The sequence below is a fragment of the Astatotilapia calliptera genome, chromosome 14, assembly GCF_964374335.1.
Source record: "Astatotilapia calliptera chromosome 14, fAstCal68.1, whole genome shotgun sequence".
Lineage (NCBI taxonomy): Eukaryota > Metazoa > Chordata > Actinopteri > Cichliformes > Cichlidae > Astatotilapia > Astatotilapia calliptera.
Genome location: NC_137435.1, coordinates 27,344,168 through 27,355,513, shown reverse-complemented (window position 1 = coordinate 27,355,513; position 11,346 = coordinate 27,344,168). Strand labels below are relative to the sequence as shown.

Sequence of the window (11,346 nt, the reverse complement as noted above, 5' to 3'; positions counted from 1 at the left end):
AATTCTTATGTGTACTGCCTTACCAGGGTGTTTAATATAAATTTAATGATGCACATAAACAAAACTAAAAATATACAACTAAGTGATATCAATCGTTTGGAATAACCAATAGTAATAGAGCTATTCACATGTTATGTGATGTTAGTTAGCCACTGTAGCTAGCAGCCAAATGGCTCGGTAGCTAGCTAGCTAGCTAGCATTATACTCACCTTCATGTCTAACTGCTGACGTCGTTGGCTTAGTGCAATTTAGATCATCCAGTCTCTGCTTTTTGTATCTCTTCGAACGTGTGCTAACTGTGTAAGTCGCAGACGCACACAAATTTTTATCTTCTGCTCCATCCATGGTGCAGCAACTTGAACGAGCGCCTTCAGTGTGTCTGTTCGTGCCCCTTTGGCTTGACCTTCCAGAGCACTGCCTGTCGCGCTCTGAGAGGAGGGGCTTTCCTTAATAAAGTTAACTGTGATTGGATGGTTGTATAAGCTCCTCTGCGTTTAAATTAAATTTGTTTTCCCTCCCTTTGGCGGCAGAACATATTTCTTTAGCATGAATCCAGCGGGTTAGATCTACATAACAAAGAGATACATTATAACAGGTGAGACAATCCTCTTTTTTGCGTGGGACTATTTTTGATTATAGGGCTTGTTTTATATAGCATGTGAAGTTCTTTAACTCTGAACCGATTTGCACTAGACTCCCATAGAGTATTTTACGGTGTTTCGAGGTGATAATAAAATAAATTACTCATTTTTTCCCACCAGAATGTCTCTGGGAATGAGATTGCGCGCCAGAATAGAAGGAAAACAAACTAAATATAAGGCACTAAGGCTCATTAAATGGCTGCAGAAGAAACACCTGCTAAAAAAGAAGCTTAGATGTCCTGTTTGTCACCATAAGATGAAAATGATTTCCGTGGTGAAGAAAGACCAATATATGTGGTATGTATAATGCATGATAATGTAGTGCATGTAGTAAATATAACAAAATATTTCGGTTATCAATGCAAGAGGGAGCATTAACCTCTTTTCATTATTATTTTCTTCATACTTAATTTTGTGATTATCTTTTCAATTAATGCTCTTGTTTAAGGGTCCATTTCTTTACTTAACTCATTTGTATGTTCTCAGGTGCTGCAAAAGAGCAAGTCATAGGAAAGTTTCCAGAACAATTAGAACTAGCTCCCTCTTTGAGAAATCAAAAACATCTCTTTTCAGTTGGATGAAGTTCATTTACAGGTATATGTAGATGTAGACATTAATAGCAATGCACCTTTCATAATTGAACACCAATACGAGACTTGTGAAATAAAATTAGGGCCTCAGTAAGTAATAATTGCCTCAATTTCTATCACAGATTTTCACAAGGGCTCAGGCTCAGACAAATAGATATGATCGATGATGAAGTGGCTGGCAGCTCCAGAACACTAAGTAGCATGGCAAGACACATTCGACATGTTTGTATACGTGCAATTAAAAGACACAGAATAAACAATGGACACCGTCTTGGTGGTGACAGAGAATTTGTGGTTATAGATGAAAGCTGTCTCCGTCATCAGCGAAAGGTTGGTAAACTCTCAGACAGGTTTGTTAGAATCAATGCAGATCTGAATGTGTCCTCTAAACATGGAAACCTTTACCATAAGTTAAAAAAATTAGTAGAAGCAACCATCTTTTTGAATGTTTCTTTGTAGATATTCTGTTTAATTTTATTCTTTTTGTTTTCAGTATGCACGTGGACGCTTTGGAAATGCATGGAAAAGGAAGAAATGGGTATTTGGAATGATGGGAATTAAAGACAAAAGGCGAAGGCTCGTGTTAAAACTTGTTGAAAAACGATCAAGGCGCCACCTTGTTCCTCTGATCAGACAGCATGCTAAGTTGGGTAGTGCCATTATCAGTGATGAGTGGAGAGCCTACAAGAATGTTTTGACAAACATAGGGTACAGACATTACACTGTAAATCACAGCAGGTGGTTTGTAGATCCTCAATCTGGCAGTCATACACAGCATATCGAAAGGGCTTGGATGACCATCAAAGGACATGTCCGTAGACTAAGGAAATCGCACTGAGAAGTTGCTGGAGGAACACCTGATGGTTCTTGAGTGGTCATCTTGGCTTGGTTCGCGACACCCTGATGGACCACTGGGACGCTTATTTAAGGACATACAAAAAATATTTCCAGTTTGAACCAGTCTGGCATGAACTTTTTTTGGAGTGGGTGACTGTTTGGTGTTTTAAAAAACACATTTAATGTTACATGTGTTACTCTTACAATACATTGCCATTTTTGACAGTAGTTAAATGTTATTTCAAGCACTGATTGTAATTTAGGTCTAAGTGTTATAAATGGTGACATTATACATTTAAGACTCACTTTAGGCAATTATAAATGTTTATTAGTGATTAATAAATGTTGACATGTTTTAAACTTTACGACAAAGCTATCTTTTGTCATTTATAAATGTTTATTAGTGATTAATAAATGGTGTTATGCTTTACACTTTACAATAAGGCTCCCATTTGGCATTTATAAATGTTTATTAGTCCTTAATAAATGTTGACATGTTTTAAACTTTACGACAAAGCTATCATTTGTCATTTATAAATGTTTAGTAGTCATTAATAAATGGTGTTATGCTTTACACTTTACAATAAGGCTCCCATTTGGCAATTATAAATGTTTATTAGTGATTAATAAATGTTGACATGTTTTAAACTTTACGACAAAGCTATCTTTTGTCATTTATAAATGTTTAGTAGTCATTAATAAATGGTGTTATGCTTTACACTTTACAATAAGGCTCCCATTTGGCAATTATAAATGTTTATTAGTGATTAATAAATGTTGACATGTTTTAAACTTTACGACAAAGCTATCTTTTGTCATTTATAAATGTTTAGTAGTCATTAATAAATGGTGTTATGCTTTACACTTTACAATAAGGCTCCCATTTGGCATTTATAAATGTTTATTAGTCCTTAATAAATGTTGACATGTTTTAAACTTTACAACAAAACTCTCTTTTGTCATTTATAAATGTTTAGTAGTCATTAATAAATGGTGTTATGCTTTACACTTTACAATAAGGCTCCCATTTGGCATTTATAAATGTTTATTAGTCCTTAATAAATGTTGACATGTTTTAAACTTTACAACAAAACTCTCTTTTGTCATTTATGTTTAGTAGTCATTAATAAATGGTGTTATGCTTTACACTTTACAACAAAGCTATCTTTTGTCATTTATAAATGTTTAGTAGTCATTAATAAATGGTGTTATGCTTTACACTTTACAATAAGGCTCCCATTTGGCATTTATAAATATTTATTATTCATTAATAAATGGTTTTATGCTTTACACTTTACAACAAAGCTCCGATTGATAGTTGTGGATATTTATAATGCATTTCTGAAGTACAATTTTCTATGATAAAAAATATGTTTACAAATGCTGATTGTGCTTACAGGATAGTAACTTAGTCTGAAATGTTTAATATAGCAACTCTAGATGAAATATATAGGTGAACACATTTGGCTCACTATTTGGCAAGAAACAGGTCAGTTTTTTTCCTCTTTCTCACCCTAAACTAATGCATAATAAACCATTAATAATGGTTTATAAAGCATTTACAGATTAATTAATAATATAGCTATAAACTATTTATTAGCATCTATAAGGGAAGCCTTATTGTAAAGTGGTACCATATTAATATTATGCAATTTTACAAAAAATACCACACATTGTGAAATTATTAACTGTCTCATTGCAGTAATATGAAGCCACCTATTTGAATACTCAGTGCCTTGGGCAGATATTGTACATGTTTTTTCATACATCATGTTAACCAAGAGAGTTTCAGTGAAATACAAACACTTTGCTATGTCTCTCGGTCTGTTCTCTTGGTTTTCCAGATCTTTTCTTAACTTCCACAATTTTCTTTAACATGAAGTTCTTAATGATTTTTTAGAAATGGGAAACTGCAAGCTCAGAGTGCTTTGATATCTTTTTATAGTCCTTCCCTGTTTTGTAGGCACCAATTTGCTTCATTTTCACATCCTTACTCAGTTGCTTAAGGAAGACTTTGTTTGCACAGTGCTGTGTTAAGGTCTGAACACTCAGTCAACCTCATCAATATCTGGGAAAACAGGTAATTTGTGCAGTATTGCATACAAATTACATGTGGGGTAACTTCAAGTGAGGTTAAAGCCTTTCTCATGGCTGAAAAATAAGCTTAATTCAGTCAGCCAAACTATATGAAAAGCGTAAATATTACATGCATATGTACAGCTCTGAGTTGTCTAGGGCTTTGACTTGATTTCTCGCCACAAGAAAAAACCAAGCTCAGCACAGCAGGAGGAGGGGAGTAATGGTACTGACTTGGGGAAAGGTAAATTCGCAACCTACACGTGGGCACTACAGTAAAGGAGGGAGTTATGAAATGCTCATTACTGCCAGAAGCAGTAGCAGCCTCAAATCCCAGCACAGTTTCGGTGAGCGGTATGGTACCAGGCAGCAAAAAACTGAGGGGCACATGTTAAACCCACTACCGGCATTCAAAGAGTCCATTGGGTCGATTTCGCCATGTGAATGGGAATTTAATTTTTAAGCCACAAAGTTTTGTTATTCAGCTTCCAACATTAAAGTCAGATAACAGCCCAATTTAATCCACTAAGTGTAGCTGAATGAATACCGAGGTACTGATATCATTACTAATAAGTCTTGGTTAAATATCAATACTTGCCTCAGTTGGATTGTTACCAAAAATAAATTGCTCTCTTGCTCTTCCTAGTGTCTGCAATTTTTCTGTGTAGCTTTTTTTTGCTCAACACATTTCTTAATTATCATAGAGAAAAGCCTAGGGTTTTATCAAGCTTCTTTCCTACATACTGTACGTTTGGTAATAACATGGTAATAAAAAATGACTGGAAACACTCGGTGCTGCTTAGTATCAGATTAGAAGATGATTTTGTGCTATTGCCTACCATCCATTACCCTGACCACCACCTCTCACTTTCATTTTTCACCAGTGCTTCCTGGATTGACGCTGAACACTGCATGGGTCATGAGCCATGCACTACTGAATTATAGATGCAAGTAATTTCTAGGAAGATTAAATCTAGGCTCACATCTATGTGCCATGCATTTAAAGGGTAGCAGGTAAAAGGTGTGGGATGACAAGAAAAAAATGTACTTTCACAATATAATACTATAAAGAAAGTAGCCACCAAATATTATAAGATAAAATAAAAGAAACAAATCAGCAGTTAAAGATTACATCAGATGTCACCAAAACAGTTGGGAGTTTTTCTTAAGGTATCAATATAAAGTTTGGAAAAATTTGGATGGTTATTGTATGCACAGTGAGGAAAACATCAAACATCAATTTTATATCCTGTGATATCAAGAAACCATAATATTTCCTAAGAATGTCATTTTGCACTCAACGTCTCCTACCATTGCAACCGAAGTTCCGAAATGAACTTTGTTTTTGCTTATGTGAACATGTCTGTATAATCACGTTGTATTACCAGCGACAGTAGTCAATCTCGGGAAGGCACTCCCATATACAACGCCCAGAAGGTTTTAGAGATAAATAAATTATAATTTAAGAGCCCTTCTATCTCTGGTGATAACTTTTAGCTTATTTCAATCTTTCAGTGACAGCATGCACTATGTATTTGTGTACATATGTGTGAAACCTGGTAAAATACACCACGTGTTGACCTGAGTCAACACAGTTTAACCTAAATAGATGGAAAGAGACGTGAGAGCAACTTTAGAAGGACAGTGAGTGACAGAAAGATGGAGTCAGATTAGAGCAAGGCCCAGATAAGTGTGCTGGAAGGAGCTGAAGAGGGGAAGAGAGAAATTGGAGACATGGTGACAGAGATATGTAAATGACAGAGAGAGGCGCGCTGAGAGTAGATGCTCAGAATGGTGGAAGTGGAAATGTCTGTCTGGTGACATGTGCATTAGCATCTCATCAGCGGAAGAAGGCCATGACATTGAATGGAGGTGACACAGTGAGATATGTAGTAGCCAAGAAGAACTCTTTAAGTCTTCTTCTTCTTTATATAGTCTGTCACTCTTGCTTTCTCTGTGACCCCTCATTCCACTCCTTTCAGTTTTTTAAAGTTCTGTTTTTTTTCCTCTCTGTGTTTGCTGTCACTGTATTTTATTTTTTCTCTACCCTTTCTCAAAGGAATAAGCACCACTCCATTAGCCCAAAGCCACGTCCTCAAAGATTAATCTCAGACTGCAAAAATAAATGCCAAGTTTCTGCTTCTTTCACTTGACCTCAAATTCTTTACGTGACTTTGGGTGTTTTTATGCGCATGTAATGCACCAGTTTAAAGAATCTTAAATGTCAACTGTGCACCTTGGAGCTATTTTAGTGCAGCTAACAAACCTTTTTGCTTAATCTCTGTGTCATATTGTAAGTTGCTGGTTACTTGAATATGATATGCAAGAACTGAAGAAGCCTCTCAGATGAGAGGTGAAACATCTTCACAAAACTTAAAGAAGTCCCGTTGCTTCTTGTTCCAAGCTACTTATACTAACATGACCTGTCACCTACACAGACACTAGCTAAAACAGTAATAATTGGCACTATAAAAAAAAAATCCATCCATCCATCTTTTACCACTTTTCCAGGTTTGTGCAGGGGAAGCCAAGCCCTCTGGCACCTCTGAAAGTCAGTCAAAGATCTCCGTCTGCATCAGAACGTATGGCCTAGGGTTTGTCCTGGAGGCTTTCTAGTCAAATACCAGAACCATCTCAATTAGCTCCTTGTGAACAACTCCACTCTGAGCCCCTCCCAAAAAACTGAGCTTCTCGCCCTATAAAGCTGAGGCAAGACATCCTTTGGAGCCTATTTCCCCCTTTTGTATCAAAGATCTTATTGTTTGGGTTACTACCCACAGCTCGAAGCCATTAGTGAAAAGAATAAACAGAATCTGAGACAAAGGGCAGTCTTGGCAGAGTCCAGTGTGCACCAGGAATGAGTATGACTTATTGCAATGCAGACCAAGCTCTCACTGCAGTTGTACGGGGACCAGAAAGCCCTCAACATGAGACCGATACCCAATACTCCTAACAGGATGCCCCAAGGATACATGTAGATTGGTTGGCCAAATTCCAAATCCCAAAGAAAATTCCAAAATGTGGGATAAATAAAGTATTTCTTATTTTATCTTACCTTATCTTATTCCCCTGAAGTTGGAACACACCCTCTGATCCCCTGAAAAAAGAAACAATGAGCTGGGTGTGCAGTTCAGAAGCAATGCTCCAGACCTCAATGTCACAGAGGCGTGTCAGTCTTGACAACCCCACAACATCCAGAGCCTAAATAAAACTGAACCGATTATTGCATACCAGGCTAGCATGGTGTGTGTTTATCTCTCATATTCAAGATGGAGTAGGCTCCATCACAGACAGAGCAGCAGATGTCTGGGCAGCCTGACGTGGCCTCTCTACTCGCCCACAAACGGGCAGCATATTGACAGTCTACATTCAGTGCGACAATAGTCATAACGATTGATTCACAAGCTGCACTACACACTGCTTCCACAAAATCTTGATATTTTCTGTTTAGAACTAGCGAAGTCACTATAGTATGGTTGTAGCGCATATGTAGAACATGTCATTTGAAAGGTCATTCAGAGAAATGAAGACACACAACACAAATGGAAAGAGGTAAGTGAATTGTATTCACTTATTTTACTTCTATTTCTTTATACACTAAACTGCAGCTGGAGAGGCAAATGTCAATAAGGTGTTAACTGCTGCCACATCATCTCCTAAGCCCAGATACACTAAAAGTATGTCTATATGTGATGTGTATGTGCATTCCTATGGGTGTGAATAAGTCCTTGTAAAATAAGTAAAGGAAATAGGATTCTGTGTCGTAATAGGGCTTCCTAAAGAGTGATTGTCAGTGTCTTTGGAAAGAAATTACATTTGCATTTTGTATGTGACGCCCACAGAAGTGTGAGCTCACTTAACCTAATTTATACTTCTGTTGTTTCTATTGCAAATGTAGGCATTGCCATTTGAAAATACTGTTAATTAACTGATTTAAGCTCAGGATATAGTTTCTCAGCAAGGACACTTTGTATTTGTAGATGGCAATGTGGTTTAACCTGATCATTACACTCAGAATCACATGTTTCATGTTTTCCCTCATAATGGCTGAAAAGTCAGCAAAGACAAGGCGCATCTCATTGTCTTTCTTGTTTCCAGCTTAGGATTTCTCCCAGGTTTCTCTGTATTTTCAGACCATCTCCCATGGCCTTCTGTTATAGACTTTCTCCAGGTAAGCTCCAGGAATTTGTGTGACCCTCAAAACTGACTTTGACTTTGAGCACTTGGAATTCATGCATCAGTAAGTTTTATGTGTTCATCTAATGTTACACGTATCGCCAGATTGTCTCTAATATGCAGTCGACACACACAATCCACGCTGAATAGAATTTCAGTGCATCTGTCAATGCAATGTAGCAACACACAACCCGATTCAAGTGGTGTGTGTTGCCACTTGTCTGAGATAATCAGCCCTTATCTGTTGTTTCACTAATTTAGCTCTCCTTACTTCAAGGACAGAGAAAAAAATGGCTAGTTAAAAAGAAAAAAAAACCCCAAAACAAACAAAGAAAAGCCATATGTGTGACTCTTCAGATGTGTGTTACAGGGAGTTTCTGACTTCATTATAGTTGTAAAGCTCTTCACTGAGTCGAGCTTCAGAATTAATAATGCATAATTGAAACATTAATGATGCCTCTTTCTAACTGTAGACAATGAGTTCCAACCATTTTCATTATAATTATCCATTCTGGACCATTAGATGAAAATGCCTGTAAATTGTTGTCTATGTTTGGAGAGAGATACCGAGATGAGTGTGCAGGGACTGTCTTCAAAGTGCAAGTCTGGAAAAATTTTGAGACAGTACAAAAATATCGTGTCCCTAACTTATTAGAGAAAATATTTAATAATTTCAATTCCAAAATAACATCACACTTTATATATATATATATATATATATATATATATATATATGTATATATATATATATATATGTATATATATATATATATATATATATATATATATATATACACATATATATATATATATACGAGTCACTGGAACTCTATTCTTACATAAGATATTCTCTCACTTGGTGTTATGTCGTGGTTGATGTACAATTGTGATTAATCTGATGAGTACAAATGCCATTGCACATGATTCACATCACAATCCTACCCAGCAGGCTCTGCAAGTGACTAGTCACCATCACTGAAATAAATCATATGATGAAGATAATTACTTATTTCAAAATACTGATTTCTAGTGAATTTTGTTTCTACAGAGAGAAGTGGACCCAACCCATTCCAGAAAAAAATCCTTTCCTTTCCTTTCCTTTCCTTTCCTTTCCTTTCCTTTCCTTTCCTTTCCTTTCCTTTCCTTTCCTTTCCTTTCCTTTCCTTCCCTTTCCTTTCCTTTCCTTTCCTTTCCTTTCCTTTCCTTTATTAACTCACTTTCCCCTGTCTACCACTTATACTGAAGGAAACAGCTCTCTTTCCATCTGACCCTGTGCAATATCAGCATAACATTGTTAGGTGATTACTTGCTGAGGGAGCAAGATGTAACCGGTTACAGAATATCACGCAGCACCGCTTGATTAACAATCTGTCTGAGACATGTTGTGCAACGGCTGCTTTCCTCCAGCGGTTTTGGCTGCTGCCTCAAAGGACAGCAAAGGGACAGCAACTAGAGTCCAAGAGCATTAATAGAATCTGACGCAGCCAGTCAGTAGTGTATATATACATGTATGTGTGCGTGTGTGCGTATGTGTGTGTGTTTGCCTGTGACAGAAAACAGAAGGATAAGTGGGAAAGGTACAGCACTCACTGTAGAGACATACAGAGACATCTTTCACCATATTGCTCTGTCTTTCTTCTTTTACTGACTCAAACACCCCTTCTCACTTGTCTTTGTGGTTCTCTCTCTGCTTCCTCCATTCCTCACCTTCATATGCAAATGAGTAATGGTGAGTAGTACCTAATATGCTTCAGTCTCACCTACGCTAAAAGGGAAACAGTGACACGATCCAGCCCAGTATGAAATACGACACTCGGATTCTCATAAGCACATTTCCAAAAACTTTTCAAAAGTTCGTGACTCTTGAAGAGGAAAGAAAAAAGAAAGATGCCCTTTGTGGAAATAGTGGTTGAGAAAGCTGTACTTGTGCCTTAGAATGCAGGGTTTGTGAAGAGAAGAAACAACAATGGAGCCAGAGAAAGGGGGAAAAAATACAGACGAATAGAAGCAAGCACAGAGAGACAATGTACAGGCAGAAACTGAGCATGACAGAGCATCTGTGTCTCTACATACTCCCCCACAAGTGAGAGTGATAACAAAAGACAGAGAGACACAGAAAAAGAGGCCAAAAGTGGATGCATTTTTCTTCCCCTCAATTAAGTGGCACACTTTATTTATGGTTACTTTTCATTGCCTAGATCCTCAAGCTCTCTGTGTGCCGGGGGGTGTTTTTTAGCAAGTTGTCCCAATGACTGGGTGAAACAGATGAAAACGATGTGATTTGTTGTAGGAGTGCTATTTTCATGCCATCACTTTTTTTTCTTTTCCTGAGCTTTTTGTTGTTTTTGTTTGGTTGACACTTAGAGAAGGGGATCTTTGGCCCCCTCCGGAACTGTTCCAGTTCCAAATTCCCAGTTTGCTCATCAGCGCATGTGGGCGTGTGTGCATGCACATTTGTGTCTTTGTGTGCATATATTAGCTGTTTTCATGCTACGTATTTCAACATGAATGGATTTAAATAGAGAGCCTAAAAAGAGAAACAAAGCAACAAAGCAATCTCAATAATCATCATCACCTTAGGTGAAGGATCAGACATTGACAACCAAATGATGGAAACTGTGGGTTAAGCTGTGTTGAAAGAGTTATTCCCTCAGAAAACATGGCCTATCTTAGTCTTGAAAAGGCTGAAGTGCTCAAGAGATATTCTGATGGCTGAACATGAAGAGATCGTGTTACATAAATACAACTTAGATTTGTCATGTTTACCTTTCTTGTAAAAATGTGTCTGCTGCACGATGCATTAAAATAAATATACATGGGCATTAATACAAAATGTGTCTAAATAGATTTGAAAGAAATAACAAGCAAATTTATTCATAGTGCCAGCTACGCCTTAGTCTGGATTGTATCTGGTGTCATGGACATGTGTATCAGACTCCTGTAAAACATTGGCAGGAGGAGGCAGAAGTTTTAAAAGGAATTTTGAAGCCATGCACCCACAAGCTTAGTCATTGTGGTTATGTAAA

General features: G+C 37.2%; 1 long non-coding RNA gene across 1 annotated transcript; it reads left to right on the top strand.

Moving 5' to 3' along the window:
- Window positions 1-590: 590 nt before the first annotated feature.
- On the top strand, window positions 591-2,433 carry LOC145420200 (uncharacterized). Its single transcript, XR_013901501.1, has 3 exons — window positions 591-938; window positions 1,128-1,561; window positions 1,725-2,433. It is a non-coding gene; the product is annotated as an uncharacterized LOC145420200 (long non-coding RNA).
- Window positions 2,434-11,346: the final 8,913 nt, after the last annotated feature.